Raw genomic sequence first — 18210 nt, forward strand, 5'->3', positions numbered from 1 at the left:
AGGAGATGCAGGTTCTATCCCTGGGTCTGAAAGATTCCCTGGAGAAGGGAATGGCAACCCACTCCAGTATTTTTGCAGGAGAATTCAATGGGCAGAGGAGCCTGGTGGGCTGCAGTCCATGAGGTCGCAAAGAGTCAGACACGACCGAACAACAAACACTACAGTAAGCTACCAAGTTTGTGGCAATTTGCTATAGCAGCCCTAGAAACCCAATACAGAGTATTCTACTTGATTTTTTCTACTCTTTTTCCACAGGCCAGGAATACAATTTGGGTTTGGGCCAACATCAAAGTGTATCTATTATATTACCCATTTGGTAATTGAGAAAATCCTTGGTTGTGACTGTGATACTACTGTCCTCTTGAGAAATGATTGAGCGGATCATTAGCATGTACAGCAGGGAAGCCCTTGGTGACTCAGATGGTAACATCATAGTGTACATGCTAAAGAAGCTGTCTAGTAAACAGGAGATCCAGGGTTTGAATCCCAACAGTGCCTGACAGTTGACTACAGTATATTATTGTGAATTTCCAGGTGGCTCAGAGGGCAAAGAATCTGTCGGCAATGCAGGAGACTCAGGTTTGATCTCTGGGTTGGGAAGATCCCCTGGAGAAGGGAATGGCTACCCACTCACTCCGGTATTCTTGTCTGGATAATCCCATGGACAGAGGAGCTGGGTGGGCTAAAGTCCATGGGATCACAAAGAGTTGGACATGACTGAACTACTAACAATTTCACTTCACTTTCACAGGATGTTACACCATTCTTCCTCTGATGGACCCAGTCTCTTCATTAGTCAATGGATCAGATCTGAAAATTCTCAGGCCTAAAAATGTGTCAAATGATTATGATTTTAGGGTAACAATGGTCCTCATCATTCTGATATTTATCCTTGAACTCTTCCAGTAGTATATGCATAATATATGAATTATAAATTAAACATATATTTTGTGAAGAGCGGTGAGGAAATAGAAATATGAATGGATGTTTTTCAACCATTATTGAGAGTTTGTACAAGCAACCTAGAAGTCTTTGAGATTTTGGACCTTGCTCTAATTTGACATTGATCAACTATGTTAATATTTCTTAGGTTTGTTTCTTTAAAGTGTTACATATGTATCAGTTATCTTAAATCATAATATCTCTGTTATATATTGCTGTATAATCAAACAATACTAAACTTACAATTAAAATAGCACTGTAGTATTTGTTCATGAACATCTGTAATCAGCAATTAGGGCTGGGCCCATGGAAATGCCCTCTTTATTAATTTCCTGAGCTTATTCTTTACTATACAGTTAGCCATTATCTTAGCTGAGGGAGAATGATCGAAGAAGACATCATTCTCTTGGCTGTGGTTTAGCAATAATCCTTGATTCTCACCTTCCTGTGGCCTCTATGCAGACAACCTTGGACTTTTCCCATGATAACAGAATCCTAGACCAGCTTGCATAAAAGTTCTAGCCCTGAGTTTGGAAGTCATGCAATGTCACTTCTGCTTCTGCTATTGAGTTTTAGAACAAGTCATTAGTCAATTCCAAATTCAAAAGGTGGAGAAGTAGCCTCCACCTCTTGATGGGAGGAGATACAAAGCAAACAGCCATTTATCATGTACTATGGTCAGAAGCTTATGAAATAGGAAAATCAACAAAGCCAAGTTAATTTGATTCATAACAGGAAGGGTGTGAAGTATTTTGACAGGACTTTACTACTGCTTCAGAACAGGGAAGTCTGGGCCAGATAATTAGGGTGTTGAGGCCTGGAAAGTGAAATCGAGGGGAACTTTGTAATGTAAGGAAGAGGTTGGCACTGAACAAGGCTTATGACATTAATTTATTATTTTATTTTTTAATGGCATAACTTTAGATTGCTCCACACAGTGAATTGAGGTCTTGAGTCTTGTCTTACTGAGCAAGCTAAGTGTTTTAATAAGTATACTACTTTCGTTGGTCACATCTTATCACCCTGGGACAAATTAATAAGCTATTTTTTTTTCTGGTTGGTTCTTATATTTTTTGACATGTCTAATAGAATATAGATGTTTTTATTACTCATTTTAAGAAATCCTGCTTTGCTGCAATATGGCAAGTTCTTTACAAAACCTTTCTCTTTACTGCCATCTATTGTTAAGAATTGATAAATAAATCACACTATGTGCTAATTGAATGGCATCACCGACTCCATGGACATGAGTTTGGGTAAGCTCTGGGAGTTGGTGATGACAGGGAAGCCTGGCGTGCTACAGTCCATGGGGTTGCAGAGTCAGACACAACTGAACGACTGAACTGAACTGAATTCACTAACTGCCTCATCCAGAAATTTTATTAATTTTTTGATTAGTCTTCTTTACCCCATACCGTTTTATATCAGACGGTCATTAACACATCTGTCTTGGTGCTTTACCTCTAAGATGATATAAGAAAATAGCACTACTTTTCTCTGGTACAAATCTATTTCATTGAATTGAGGGACTTTTGTAGGATAACTGTTTTTTATTTAAAATATATAGGAATAAATGTGATTATTAAAAATTTCATAGTAGTAAAAATCTAAACTCTCATAATTCTTAAAAACATTGATATATTTTTTTAAATTTTGCTGTGTTTTTAATATCAGCACTTAATGAATCAATTACAATACTCAGACTGCTGCATTGTTAAGGTGGTGGTTAAAGTCTAAAGACATACAAACCAACTCCAAGTACCAGGATATTTGCCAGTAGAATTCAGAACAGGAAAAGCAAGCTCTTCCAACAGGAAAGGATTAAGTCAGTTGTGATATTTTTATTGTCAAAGGTCAAGAGAAATATTTGATACTGCATTGGAGAAGGAAATGGCAACTCACTCCAATGTTCTTGCCTGGAGAATCCCAGGGACGGGGGAGCCTGGTGGGCTGCCGTCTATGGGGTCGCACAGAGTCGGACATGACTGAAGCAACTTAGCAGCAGCAGCAGCAGCAGCGGCAGCATTGCCTCTCTAATATTGAATAAGTTACACGACAAAACTTGCCTTTATAACTTTATTGATTTAACTACACATTTGCAACTTTTACAGTACTCCAGCCCTTTTGTAACTTTATCTTCTGTGCTCTTTAAACCAGCTTTGCAAAATGGCCCAGGTATTTCTTGTGTAACACCATTCTTCCACATGCTTTAAGATTAAGAAAATCTGCATGACTTACTGGAATCCTGATCTAAGTTTTTCTCCACTGCTAGGGAAGAAACGACTTGCATACCGCAGTGTATGCTGCTGCTGCTGCTGCTAAGTCGCTTCAGTCGTGTCCGACTCTGTGCGACCCCAGAGATGGCAGCCCATCAGGCTCCCCCATCCCTGGGATTCTCCAGGCAAGAACACTGGAGTGGGTTGCCATTTCCTTCTCCAATGCATGAAAGTGAAAAGTGAAAGTGAAGTCGCTCAGTCGTGTCCGACTCCTAGCGACCCCGTGGACTGCAGCCGACCAGGCTCCTCTGTCCATGGGGTTTGCCAGGCAAGAGTACTAGAGTGGGTTGCCATTGCCTTCTCCAACCACAGTGTATGGTGTGGCCTAAAAATAACTGCAAGGAACCTATCTCTGTAGCTGTGTTTCAAATATGCATATTTTACTTAGGGCAGGCACATTGAGTATCATGCTAAGATAATGAAATTTTCTTAATTTTTTGAAACAAATTGCCACTTATAACTTATGCAGTAAATTCTAAAAATTAAAAACACGTTTCTAAACTGATTTCTAATTAATTCCAAAATTGTTCTACTTAATTCTAAAAATTAAAAAGGCAGTATCTTAAAATAAAGTTAGTTAACATATTAATATTTTTCATATTTGCAACATTTATACTGGTTTATTTAAATTTAGGAACTTCTCTGTTATTAAGAACTGTCTTGTAAAGAAACAGTGAAGGAGAAAAAAACCCTATAAAGCTCAAAACATTTTCCATTAAATACTATCAGCTAAAAAATACAGTCATGACCTGAAAGTAGAGAGCTATTTTATGAAAATTAACCCTAAAAAGCTCAAAAACATTTCCCACTAAATACTGTCAACTAAAAAATAGAGTCACAACCTAAAAGTAGAGAGCTATTTCATTTGGTGGGCATGTTTAGGACTCCATGCCCAGGAGACAGCATCTAAGGAGCTCTGAGAAAACTTTTCCAAGGAGGCAGGAGGGAAGTCAGGCTGTGTACAAATTTGCAATAAAGGGAGCAGGCAGTCTGATCATCAAAGATCAGGTATCAAGCTAAGGAATTTAGCATTCTATGTACGGGAAGATGCAAGCCTCTGGGCTCCCTGAACTCATTCTTTTCATATGTACCTCAGCTATCTGGGCCAATTCTGTTTTCCTAGTTTACCTTGCTTCTTGCATCCTCCCCGCCCCACCCCCCAGCTCCTCAGCAGTCACTGTGGGAGGTGGCAGCATCCACGTGATCACAGTTTTGGGAGACCTCATTCTCATTTGCAGGCCAGAAATTGTTGATGGCTGTGACATTCTTATTTATTAATATGGAAGTTAGATATTTTCATTTCACAATACTAATGTAAATGTGAAGTGAAGATTATAAAAAATTATTCATTTAAATTTATACAAACTATTTTAAACTCAAATACTATTTTAAAACTCAAGTACATATATAAGATGAAGAAAGTAGACTGAAAAAGAATATATTCCAACAGCCTAGACCATACTGTTAATTATACTATGCTGCCTGAAATAACAGGCAATCTGGGCTTGGATTACAATATGAAGCAGGTCAAAGGCTAACAGAATTTTGTCAAAAGAACACACTGGTCATAGCAAAGACCCATTATCAACACCCCAAGAGATGACTCTACACATGGACATTACCAGATGATCAATATCAAAATCAGATTGATTATGTTCTTTAATGCCAAACATGGAAAATCTCTATACAATCAGCAACAAAAAACAAACAAACAAACATGTAATTGACTGTGTCTCAGATCATGAACTCCTTATAGCAAAATGCAGGCTTCCATTTAAGACAGTAGAGAAACCACTATGCCATTCAGGTATGACTTAAGTCAAATCCCTTATGATTATTCAGTGGAGATAATGAATAGATTCAAGGGATTACATCAGGTGACAGTGCTTGAAGAACTATGGATGAGAATACATAACATTGTACAGGAGATAGTGACCAAGAAAATGAAATGCATGAAGGAAAACTGATTGTCTGAAGAGGCTTTGCAATATCTGAGGAAAGAAGAGAAGCAAAAGGCAAGGGAGAAAGGAAAAGGTGTATACAACTGAATGCAGAGTTCCAGAGAATAGCAAGGAGAGATAAGAAGGCCTCCTTAAATGAACAATGCAAAGAAATACAGGAAAATAATACAACGGGAAAGACTAGAGATTTCTTCAAAAACACTGGAGATATTGAGGGAACATTTCATTTAGGGATGGGTATAATAAGGGAGGAAAATTATAAGGGCTTAAAAGAAGCAGAAGAGATTAAGAAGAGGTGCCAAGAATAAACAAAGCTATTAAAAAAAAGTCTTAATGACTCGGATAATCACAATGGTGTGGTCACTAACTTGAGCTGGACATACTGGAGTGTGATGTAGTCCATCAAGCGGGCCTTAAGAAGCATTACTATGAACAAAACTACCAGAGGTTATGGAATTCCAGCTGAGATAATTAAAATCCAAAGAGATGATAATATTAAGTGCTGCACCCAATATGTCAGGAAGTTTGGAAAACTGGGCAGTGGCCACAGGATTGGAAAAGGTCAGTTTTCATTTTAATCCCAATGAAAAGCAATGTCAAAGAATGTTCAAACTACCAAACAAGTCTTCTCATTTCACGTGTCAGCAAGTTTATGCTCAAAATCCTTCAAGCTAGGCTTTAGCAGTATGTGAACCGAGAATTTCCATATGTACAAGCTGGATCTGGAAAAGGCAGAGGAATCAGAATTCAAATTGCCAACATCCATTGGATCATAGGAAAAGAAAAAGAATTCCAGAAAAACTTCTGCTTCATTAACTGTGCTAAAGTCATGAATTGTGTGGATCACAACAAACTGCAAAACTGTTAAAGAGATGGGAATACCAGACCATCTTACCTGCCTCCTGAGAAATGTGTATGCAGGTCAAGAAGTAGCAGTTAGAACTAGACATGGAAAAATGGACAGGTTCCAAATTGGGAATGAAATAGGTCAAGGATGTATATTGTCAGCATGCTTATTCAACTTGTATGCAGAGTACATCATGCGAAATGCCAGGCTGGATGAAGCACAAGCTGAAATCAAGATTGCTGGGAGAAATATCAATAACCTCAGACATGCAAATGACACCACCCTTATGGCAGAAAATGAAGAGGAACTAAGGAGCCTCTTGATGAAAGTGAAAGAAGAGAGTGAAAGAGTTGATTTAAAACTCAAAATTCAGAAAACTAAGATCATGTCATCCGGTCCCATCAAGAAGAAATATCAAAGTGAAAGTTGCTCAGTTGTGTACAATTCTTTGCGATACATGGGATTCTCCAGGCCAGAATATTGAAGCGGGTAGTCTTTCCCTTCTCTAGAGGACCTTTCCAACCCAGGGATCAAACCCAGGTCTCCTGCATTGCAGGCAGATTCTTCACCAGCTGAGCTACGAGGGAAGCCCAAGGGAAGATCCAGTTCCATCACTTCATGGCAAATAGATGGTGAAACAAAGAAAACAGTGAGAAACTTTATTTTCTTGGGTTTCAAAATCACTGCAGATGGTGAGTGCAGCCATGAAAGTAAAAGACAATTGCTCCTTGGAAGAAAAGCTATGACAAACCTCAGTTCAGTTTAGTTCAGTCACTCAGTCATGTCTGACTCTTTGCAACCCCACGAATCGCAGTACGCGAGGCCTCCCTGTCCATCACCAACTCCCAGAGTTCACTCAGACTCACATCCATTGAGTCAGTGATGCCATCCAGCCATCTCATCCTCGGTCGTCCCCTTCTCCTCCTGCCCCCAATCCCTCCCAGCATCAGAGTCTTTTCCAATGAGTCAACTCTTCGCATGAGGTGGCCAAAGTATTGGAGTTTCAGCTTTAGCATCATTCCTTCCAAAGAAATCCCAGGGCTGATCTCCTTCAGAATGGACTGGTTGGATCTCCTTGCAGTCCAAAGGACTCTCAAGATTCTTCTCCAACACCACAGTTCAAAAGCATCAATTTTTCGGTGCTCAGCTTTCTTCACAGTCCCACTCTCACATCCATACATGACCACAGGAAAAACCATAGCCTTGACTAGACAGACCTTTGTTGGCAAAGTAATGTCTCTGCTTTTCAATACGCTATCTAGTTTGGTCATAACTTTCCTTGCAAGGAGTAAGTGTCTTTTAATTTCATAGCTGCAGTCACCATCTGCAGTGATTTTGGAACCCAAAAAAATAAAGCCTGACACTGTTTCCACTGTTTCCCCATCTATTTGCCATGAAGTGATGGGACCAGATGCCATGGTCTTCATTTTCTGAATGTTGAGCTTTAAGCCAAATTTTTCACTCACCACTTTCACTTTCTTAAAGAGGCTTTTTAGTTCCTCTTCACTTTCTGCCATATGTCATCTGCATATCTAAGGTTATTGATATTTCTCCCGGCAATCTTTTTTTTTTTTCAGTTTTTTTTTTTTTAAATTTTAAAATCTTTATTTCTTACATGCGTTCCCAAACATGAACCCCCCTCCCACCTCCCTCCCCATAACATCTCTCTGGGTCATCCCCATGACGCAGGATACAGCCCCAAGCATGCTGTATCCTGCGTCAGACATAGACTGGCGATTCAATTCTTACATGATAGTATACATGTTACAATGCCATTCTCCCAAATCATCCCACCCTCTCCCTCTCCCTCTGAGTCCAAAAGTCCGTTATACACATCTGTGTCTTTTTTGCTGTCTTGCATACAGGGTCGTCATTGCCATCTTCCTAAATTCCATATATATGTGTTAGTATACTGTATTGGTGTTTTTCTTTCTGGCTTACTTCACTCTGTATAATCGGCTCCAGTTTCATCCATCTCATCAGAACTAATTCAAATGAATTCTTTTTAACAGCTGAGTAATACTCCATTGTGTTATATGTACCACAGCTTTCTTATCCATTCATCTGCTGATGGACATCTAGGTTGTTTCCATGTCCTGGCTATTATAAACAGTGCTGCGATGAACATTGGGGTACATGTGTCTCTTTCAATTCTGGTTTCCTCGGTGTGTATGCCCAGCAGTGGGATTGCTTGGTCATAAGGCAGTTCTATTTGCAATTTTTTAAGGAATCTCCACACTGTTCTCCATAGTGGCTGTACTAGTTTGCATTCCCACCAACAGTGTAGGAGGGTTCCCTTTTCTCCACACCCTCTCCAGCATTTATTGCTTGCAGATTTTTGGATCCCAGACATTATGACTGGTGTGAAGTCGTACCTCATTGTGGTTTTGATTTGCATTTCTCTAATAATGAGTGATGTTGAGCATCTTTTCATGTGTTTGTTAGCCATCCGTATGTCTTCTTTGGAGAAATGTCTATTTAATTCTTTGGCCCATTTTTTGACTGGATCGTTTATTTTTCTGGAATGGAGCTGCATAAGTTGTTTGCATATTTTTGAGATTAATTGTTTGTCAGTTGCTTCGTTTGCTATTATTTTCTCCCATTCAGAAGGCTGTCTTTTCACCTTGCTTATATTTTCCTTTGTTGTGCAGAAGCTTTTAATTTTAATTAGATCCCATTTGTTTATTTTTGCTTTTATTTCCAATATTCTGGGAGGTGGATCATAGAGGATTCTGCTGTGATTTATGTCGGAGAGTGTTTTGCCTATATTCTCCTCTAGGAGTTTTATAGTTTCTGATCTTACATTTAGATCTTTAATCCATTTTGAGTTTATTTTTGTGTGTGGTGTTAGAAAGTGATCTAGTTTCATTCTTTTACAAGTGGTTGACCAGTTTTCCCAGCACCACTTGTTAAAGAGATTGTCTTTACTCCATTGTATATTCTTGCCTCCTTTGTCAAAGATAAGGTGTCCATATGTGTGTGGATTTATCTCTGGGCTTTCTATTTTGTTCCATTGATCTGTATGTCTGTCTTTGTGCCAGTACCATACTGTTTTGATGACTGTGGCTTTGTAGTAGAGCCTGAAGTCAGGCAAGTTGATTCCTCCAGTTCCATTCTTATTTCTCAAGATTGCTTTGGCAATTTGAGGTTTTTTGTATTTCCATACAAATTGTGAAATTATTTGTTCTAGTTCTGTGAAAAATATGGCTGGTAGCTTGATAGGGATTGCATTAAATTTGTAAATTGCTTTGGGTAGTATACTCATCTTCACTATATTGATTCTTCCGATCCATGAACATGGTATATTTCTCCATCTATTAGTGTCCTCTTTGATTTCTTTCATCAGTGTTTTATAGTTTTCTATATATAGGTCTTTAGTTTCTTTAGGTAGATATATTCCTACGTATTTTATTCTTTTCGTTGCAATGGTGAATGGAATTGTTTCCTTAATTTCTTTTTCTACTTTCTCATTATTAGTGTATAGGAATGCAAGGAATTTCTGTGTGTTGATTTTATATCCTGCAACTTTACTATATTCATTGATGAGCTCTAGTAATTTTCTGGTGGAGTCTTTAGGGTTTTCCATGTAGAGGATCATGTCATCTGCAAACAGTGAGAGTTTTACTTCTTCTTTTCCAGTTTGGATTCCTTTTATTTCTTTTTCTGCTCTGATTGCTGTGGCCAAAACTTCCAGAACTATGTTGAATAGTAGCGGTGAAAGTGGACACCCTTGTCTTGTTCCTGACTTTAGGGGAAATGCTTTCAATTTTTCACCATTGAGGATAATGTTTGCTGTGGGTTTGTCACATATAGCTTTTATTATGTTGAGGTATGTTCCTTCTATTCCTGCTTTCTGGAGAGTTTTTATCATAAATGGATGTTGAATTTTGTCAAAGGCCTTCTCTGCATCTATTGAGATAATCATATGGCTTTTATTTTTCAATTTGTTAATGTGGTGAATTACATTGATTGATTTGTGGATATTGAAGAATCCTTGCATCCCTGGGATAAAGCCCACTTGGTCATGGTGTATGATCTTTTTAATGTGTTGTTGGATTCTGATTGCTAGAATTTTGTTGAGGATTTTTTCATCTATGTTCATCAGTGATATTGGCCTGTAGTTTTCTTTTTTTGTGGCATCTTTGTCAGGTTTTGGTATTAGGGTGATGGTGGCCTCGTAGAATGAGTTTGGAAGTTTACCTTCCTCTGCAATTTTCTGGAAGAGTTTGAGTAGGATAGGTGTTAGCTCTTCTCTAAATTTTTGGTAGAATTCAGCTGTGAAGCCGTCTGGACCTGGGCTTTTGTTTGCTGGAAGATTTCTGATTACAGTTTCAATTTCCGTGCTTGTGATGGGTCTGTTAAGATTTTCTATTTCTTCCTGGTTCAGTTTTGGAAAATTGTACTTTTCTAAGAATTTGTCCATTTCTTCCACGTTGTCCATTTTATTGGCATACAACTGCTGATAGTAGTCTCTTATGATCCTTTGTATTTCTGTGTTGTCTGTTGTGATCTCTCCATTTTCATTTCTAATTTTATTGATTTGATTTTTCTCTCTTTGCTTCTTGATGAGTCTGGCTAATGGTTTGTCAGTTTTATTTATCCTTTCAAAGAACCAGCTTTTGGCTTTGTTGATTTTTGCTATGGTCTCTTTAGTTTCTTTTGCATTTATTTCTGCCCTAATTTTTAAGATTTCTTTCCTTCTACTAACTCTGGGGTTCTCCAATTCTTCCTTTTCTAGTTGCTTTAGGTGTAGAGTTAGGTTATTTATTTGACTTTTTTCTTGTTTCTTGAGGTATGCCTGTATTGCTATGAACTTTCCTCTTAGCACTGCTTTTATAGTGTCCCACAGGTTTTGGGTTGTTGTGTTTTCATTTTCATTCGTTTCTATGCATATTTTGATTTCTTTTTTGATTTCTTCTGTGATTTGTTGGTTATACAGAAGTGTGATGTTCAACCTCCATATGTTGGAATTTTTAATAGTTTTTCTCCCGTAATTGAGATCTAATCTTAATGCATTATGGTCAGAAAAGATGCTTGGAATGATTTCGATTTTTTTGAATTTATCAAGTTTAGATTTATGGCCCAGGATGTGATCTATCCTGGAGAAGGTTCCATGATCACTTGAAAAAAAGGTGAAATTCATTGTTTTGGGGTGAAATGTCCTATAGATATCAATTAGGTCTTACTGATCTAATGTATCATTTAAAGTTTGCATTTCTTTGTTAATTTTCTGTTTAGTTGATCTGTCCATAGGTGTGAGTGGGGTATTAAAGTCTCCCACTATTATTGTGTTATTGTTGATTTCCCCTTTCATACTTGTTAGCATTTGTCTTACATATTGCGGTGCTCCTATATTGGGTGCATATATATTTATAATTGTTATGTCTTCTTCTTGGATCGTTCCTTTGATCATTATGTAGTGGCCTTCTTTGTCTCTTTTCACAGCCTTTTTTTTAAAGTCTATTTTATCGGATATGAGCATTGCCACTCCTGCTTTCTTTTGGTCTCTATTTGCGTGGTATATCTTTTTCCAGCCCTTCACTTTCAGTCTGTATGTGTCCCTTGTTTTGAGGTGGGTCTCTTGTAAGCAGCATATAGAGGGGTCTTGTTTTTGTATCCATTTGGCCAGTCTTTGTCTTTTGGTTGGGGCGTTCAACACATTTACGTTTAAGGTAATTATTGATAAGTATGATCCCGCTACCATTTACTTTATTGTTTTGGGTTCGGGTTTATACACCCTTTTTGTGTTTCCTGTCTAGAGAATATCCTTTAGAATTTGTTGGAGAGCTGGTTTGGTGGTGCTGAATTCTCTCAGCTTTTGCTTGTCTGTAAAGCTTTTGATTTCTCCTTCGTATTTGAATGAGATCCTTGCTGGGTACAGTAATCTGGGCTGAAGGTTATTGTCTTTCATCACTTTAAGTATGTCTTGCCATTCCCTCCTGGCCTGAAGAGTTTCTATTGAAAGATCAGCTGTTATCCTTATGGGAATCCCCTTGTGTGTTATTTGTTGTTTTTCCCTTGCTGCTTTTAATATTTGTTCTTTGTGTTTGATCTTTGTTAATTTGATTAATATGTGTCTTGGGGTGTTTCGCCTTGGGTTTATCCTATTTGGAACTCTCTGTGTTTCTTGGACTTGGGTGATTATTTCCTTCCCCATTTTAGGGATGTTTTCAGCTATTATCTCCTCAAGGATTTTCTCATGATCTTTCTTTCTGTCTTCTTCTTCTGGGACTCCTATAATTCGAATGTTGGAGCGTTTCATATTGTCCTGGAGGTCTCTGAGATTGTCCTCGTTTCTTTTAATTCGTTTTTCTTGTTTCCTCTCTGATTCATTTATTTCTACCATTCAATCTTCTATTTCACTAATCCTATCTTCTGCCTCCGTTATTCTACTATTTGTTGCCTCCAGAGTGTTTCTGATCTCATTTATTGCATTATTCATTATATTTTGACTCTTTTTTATTTCTTCTAGGTCCTTGTTAAACCTTTCTTGCATCTTCTCAATCCTTGTCTCTAGCCTATTTATCTGTGATTCCATTTTGATTTCAAGATTTTGGATCATTTTCACTATCAATATTCGGAATTCCTTCTCCGGTAGATTCCCTACTTCTTCCTCTTTTGTTTGGTTTGGTGGGCAACTCTCCTGTTCCTTTACCTGCTGAGTATTCCTCTGTCTCTTCATCTTGGTTATATTGCTGCGTTTGGGGTGGCCTTTTTATATTCTGGTAATTTGTGGAGTTCTCTTTATTATGGAGCTTCCTCACTTTGGGTGGGGTTCTATCAGTGGCTTGTCAAGGTTTCCTGGTTAGGGAGGCTTGTGTTGGAGTTTTGGTGGGTGGAGCTGGGTTTCTTCTCTCTGGAGTGCAGTGGAGTGACCCGTAATGGGTTATGAGACATCAAAGGTTTTGGGATAATTTTGAGCTGCCTGTATATTGAAACTCAGGGGAATGTTCCTGTGTTGCTGGAGAATTTGCGTGGTATGTCTTGTTTTGGAACTTGTTGGCCCTTGGGTGGAGCTTGGTTTCGGTGTAGGTATGAAGGCATTTGATGAGCTCCTATTGCTTAATGTTCCCTGAATTCAAGAGTTCACTAATGTTTTCAGGCTTTGGATTTAAGCCTCCTGCTTCGGGTTTTCAGTTTTATTTTTACAGTAGCCTCTAGACTTCTCCATCTATACAGCACCGATGATAAAACATCTAGATTAAAGATGAAAAGTTTCTCCACATTGAGGGATACTCAGAGAGGTTCACTGAGTTACAAGGAGAAGAGAAGATGGAGGGGGTAGTTAGAGGTAACTGGAATGAGGTGCGGTGAGATCAAAAGAGGAGAGAGCAAGCTAGCCAGTAGTCACTTCCTTATGTGCGCTCTATAGTCTGGACCGCTCAGAGGTATTTACAGAGTTATACGGGGCAGAGGAGAGGGAGGAAGTAGACAGAAGTGACCAGGAGGATAAGAGAGAGGAATGAGTAGGAGAGAGACAAATCCTGCCAGTAACCGGTTCCTTAGGTGTTCTCCACCGTCTGGAACACACAGAGATTCACAGAGTTGGATAGAGAAGAGATGGGGGAGAAAAGAGACAGAGGCCACCTGGTGGAGAAAAAGGAGAGTCCAGAGGAGGAGAGAGTGATCAAGCCAGTAATCTTGCTCTCAGGTAAACTTGGGTAGTGAAGTTTGGGTTTTTAAATGTACAAAATTGACAACAAAAACCTAAGAGCAAAGATTAAAAATCTAGAGTAGAGGTTGGATTTTCAAAGATACAATATTAAAGAAAAGCAGAAGGAAAAAGGAAGAAAGAAAAAAAAAGAATTATTAAAAAACAAACAAACAAACAAAAAAAACACCAACAACCATCCAAAGACTATATATGGTGTTTGACTTAAAACAAAAAAAAAGTATTTTTTTAAATAGTAATAATAGGTTATAGAAATAAAAATTAGAGGAGAAATAGAAGACTTAACAATTAAAAAAAGTTTGAAAAAAAAAAGAAAAACAAAAAAGCAAAAAAAATAAAAAAGGAATGATTTTAAAAATAGTCAAAAATATATCTGGCCCTTCTCTGATGTTATGGGCCGTGTGGGATCACTTCCAAGGTGGTTCCCTCTGTTTAACTTCTTCTGTTTGCTGTTTTTTTAGGCTCACTAGTTCAGTCACGCTGTGGGGAGGGGGGATGCTGCAAACAAATAGCACTGTCGTGTGCACCCCGTATCTCAGCCCCGCTTGACCTGTCCTTTCTCACGGCGCACAAACCTCTCCGGCTCTACGATGCTCAGCCGGGAACCGTCTGGGGCCGGCCCTAGGCTGCGTGCACTTCCCCCGGTCCAAGCCGCTCAGGTTCGGTGCTTAGGCAGCCCTCAGAGGCACAAATTCGGCTGGGACTGCGCTTTGTGCCCTTCCCAGGTCCGAGTAGCTCAGGAGTTTGGCTAGCACGATCGCCGCGGCTTGTCACCTTTTCTGCCGCTGCTGCTCAGCTTTCTGGGTGGACCGCTGGCGCACCCCGTGAGGCAGATTGTGACTGTCCAGCACCCCCAGAGGTCTTAGCAAAGGAGCCTGCTTGCAGTTAGGTACGTAAAGTCTCTCCGGGTCTGCAGTTGCCCCTTTCCAGTCTTTATGGCTCTGGCTGCCTGTCCCCGGCGGGGGATGGTCTGCAGCCGGCTTTTTCCGTTCCGTCCTTTGTTCTGTGCTTGGTCCTGGTGGTGTCTTATGTTCGAGCTTTTCGCGTGGTAGCTATCCCACAGTCTGGTTTGCTAGCCCTAGTTAGATCGTTCTGGTTGCACGTGGGGCGTTCCTGCCCGATTCTTACAAAGTTCTGCAGCCCGCGCCTCCCGCGCGTCCCTGCCCTGCCCCCACTTCCCAATGGCGGATGCAGGCGTCTGTGCTGCTTTTCCGCTGGGGGAGTTACTGTTGGGCTTGTAATCTGTTGGTTTTAATTATTTATCTATTTTTCCTTCCTGTTATGTTGCCCTCTGTGTTTCCAAGGCTCGCCACAGACTCGGCAGGGAGAGTGTTTCCTGGTGTTTGGAAACCTCTCTTCTTCAAATTCCCTTCCCGGGATGGGCTTCCCTTCCCGGGACGAAGCTCCCTCCCCACCTCCTTTGTCTCCTTTCTCGTCTTTTATATTTTTTCCTACCTGTTTTTGAAGACAATGGTCTGCTTTTCTGGTTGCCTGATGTCCTCTGCCAGCCTACAGAAGTTGTTTTGTGGAGTTTGCTCGGCGTTGAAATGTTCTTTTGAGGAATTTGTGAGGGAGAAAGTGGTCTTCCTGTCCTATTCCTCCGCCATCTTTCCCTCCCCTGTCCCCCGGCAATCTTGATTCCAGCTTGTGTTTCTTCCTGTCCAGCGTTTCTCATGATGTTCTCTGCATAGAAGTTAAATAAAGCAGGGTGACAATATACAGCCTTGACAAACATGACAAACCTAGACATATTAAAAAGCAGAGACATTACTTTGTTGACAAAGATCCATTTAGTCAAACTATGATTTTTCCAGTAGTCATGCATGGATGTGAGAGTTGGACCATAAATAAAGCTGAGCGCCAAAAAATCGATACTTTTGAACTGTGGTGGTGGAGAAGACTCTTGAGAGTCCCTTATACACCAAGGAGATCAAACCAGTCAATCCTAAAGGAAATCAATTCTGAATAGTCGTTGGAAAAATTGATACTGAAGCTGAAGCTCCAATACTTTGACCACCTGGTGCGAAAAGCTGACTCAATGGAGAAGACCAGGATGCTGGGAAAGATTGAAGGCAGGAGAAGGGGGCTACAGAAGATGAAATGATTAGATAGCATCACCTACTCAATGGAAATGAATCTGAGCAAGTGCCAGGAGATAGTAAAGGACAGAGGAGCCCCATGCTGTAGTCCACGGGGTCAAGAGAGGGACATGACTTAGCGACTGAACAATACAGCAGTACCCTACTTCTTTATGATTGTTATGTTAGAATATTATGAATACTCAAAGTTGCTATGTGTATGTATTTAAGTATAATCCTTGTATTCCTTAATTCTTTTAAATAAAAAAATGGAATATAAATACATTATATGTATACACTGTACACTAAACACTTTTATACTCAGATAATTTCAGACTTAAAATTAAGTTCAGGATTCATGTTAAGGCATTGTAAAATAAACAATTTCAAGTATTTTTTTGGAATACTCTAAGTGTATTTATAATTTTTACAGCAATGCTTCCAAATCAACAAGAAAATTATAAGCCTTTAATAAAGAGAAGTCGAATTTTTTAAAATTATGGAATTTACCAATCTGATATTCAGTAAAATGAACTAAATTATCAGCAATTAACAACTTGGTAACAGCAAAACAATTAGACATCAAGATCATCATTTCTGAGAAACAAAACATCATAGCAAGGCCTGATGAAGCTTCTTAACTCCCTTTCCTGCTCTTGATGAAATTTACAATGTTATGAAAATTATGACTTGAGCACGTATCTAGACAAAAATCTTTGGACTAGAATATGGGTGGGAGTGGAAAATGGACCACAAGGATGACTTTTCAGAATGCACACATGGCAAATCTTGAGTGTCTTTCCTTTGGAAATGAATACATTGACGTCTTTGTCTAGAAAGGCTTGTCTCTAGGGCTTTTAGCAGGTGGTTTTCACAGACTAGCTCCTCTAGAAAAGCTGCACAATATTTCATTTGAGTGTACCTTCTCTCCTACCTCCTGACGTTCATGTTTCAGTGTGTTCATGGAATGTTATAACTATGCTCCGAGACTTGTGTCTGAATAAAAACGATTGAGTCTGAGATAACCTGGAAATACATTTTATTTTATTTTTTTTGGAAATACATTTTAAAATATGGTATCTATTCACATTTAGAGCAAACACTGAAAGCAAGATGAAAAATGTGACTTAACAACAACTTGCACAACATTAGGGAAAAATACATAAAAATTAAGAACTTACAATGTAATTCGGCATTACACATAATTCAAAAGAAGAAGAGAGTTTAAATAAAGTGAGAACTTGAGAGTTGAATAACACCTCAAAGATCAGATTATGAAACAATCGGAGGTAATGAAACATATTTTCAGCTATTTTATAACTGGTATGAATGCCAATTACTCTCGTGCATAAAAATACAATTGAATAGAGAGGGTCATGAACATAAATTTCTTCCTTATTCCTTTATATTTTGAGAGTGACTCCTTCCCTGATAAGCTCCAAGACATGACGGTTGTATTCCACAGCTTCAGATAGCCCCTGCTTTCTTGGAGTCGACTCTGTACTTCAATTCCCAAATGGGACAATACGAAATATTTTTCACTTTCATCTTATCCTTTAGTTTAATTTGTGATTATGATCAAGATAGCATAGTACTTTATCAAGTAGGATTTTATTCTAAGCAGAGCTGCAGTTCTCTGTGCCTAACCGGATGAAGATCCAGTGGAGGAAAATCTGATGAGACAGGATAAAGGGGGTTTTTTTGTTGTTGTTTTTTGTTTTTTTTCTTTTCTTTTCACTATAGTAGCCTAAAATGCTGACTCTTTTGTTTCACACGTATTGGCTCCAAGGAGTGAGGCACGTCCCAGACAGGAAAGTAGGCATGACTGGAGCAGAACATCACTAGGTGCCATGAGCAAAGTATCTGGGGGCGCTGACAGACAGAGGGACTTAACATCTCAGCCAGTAGGGTGGGCACGCATGTCCTCTAAATTCATCCTGCTCTGCCCTGAATGACCGGCAGGTGGCGCACAAACCCTCATTTCTTCTGTGTGGGTAACCCCGCTCACATAGAGTTCTTGTAGCCGGTCCTAGTTTCTGTGATAGTTGAGAAAGTGAAAGTGACAGTGAAGTCACTCAATCGTGTCTGACTCTTTGCGACCCCGTGGACAGAGTAGCCTACCAGGCTTCTCTGTCCATGGGATTTTCCAGGCAAGAGTACTGGAGTGGGCTGCCTTCTCCAGGGGATCTTCCCAACCCAGGGATGGAACCTGGGTCTCCTGCATTGCAGACAGACGCTTTACGGTCTGAGCCATTTAGTTTGAGAGAACTAAAAGTTGAAGAGGAGCACATCAAAACAAAAGAGGTAGTTTGCAAACATTGAGATTAAGTAAAACTATTTGTCTTTTCTTTTTTTGAAGGGCTTTCGAGAGTGGCATTGTAAGTGAAAAATAGAAAATACACAGGATGAGTTTAGACAGAAGGTGAGTGTTAAG

Source organism: Capra hircus, chromosome 6 (assembly GCF_001704415.2).
Source record: "Capra hircus breed San Clemente chromosome 6, ASM170441v1, whole genome shotgun sequence".
In the NCBI taxonomy this organism is placed as follows: domain Eukaryota; kingdom Metazoa; phylum Chordata; class Mammalia; order Artiodactyla; family Bovidae; genus Capra; species Capra hircus.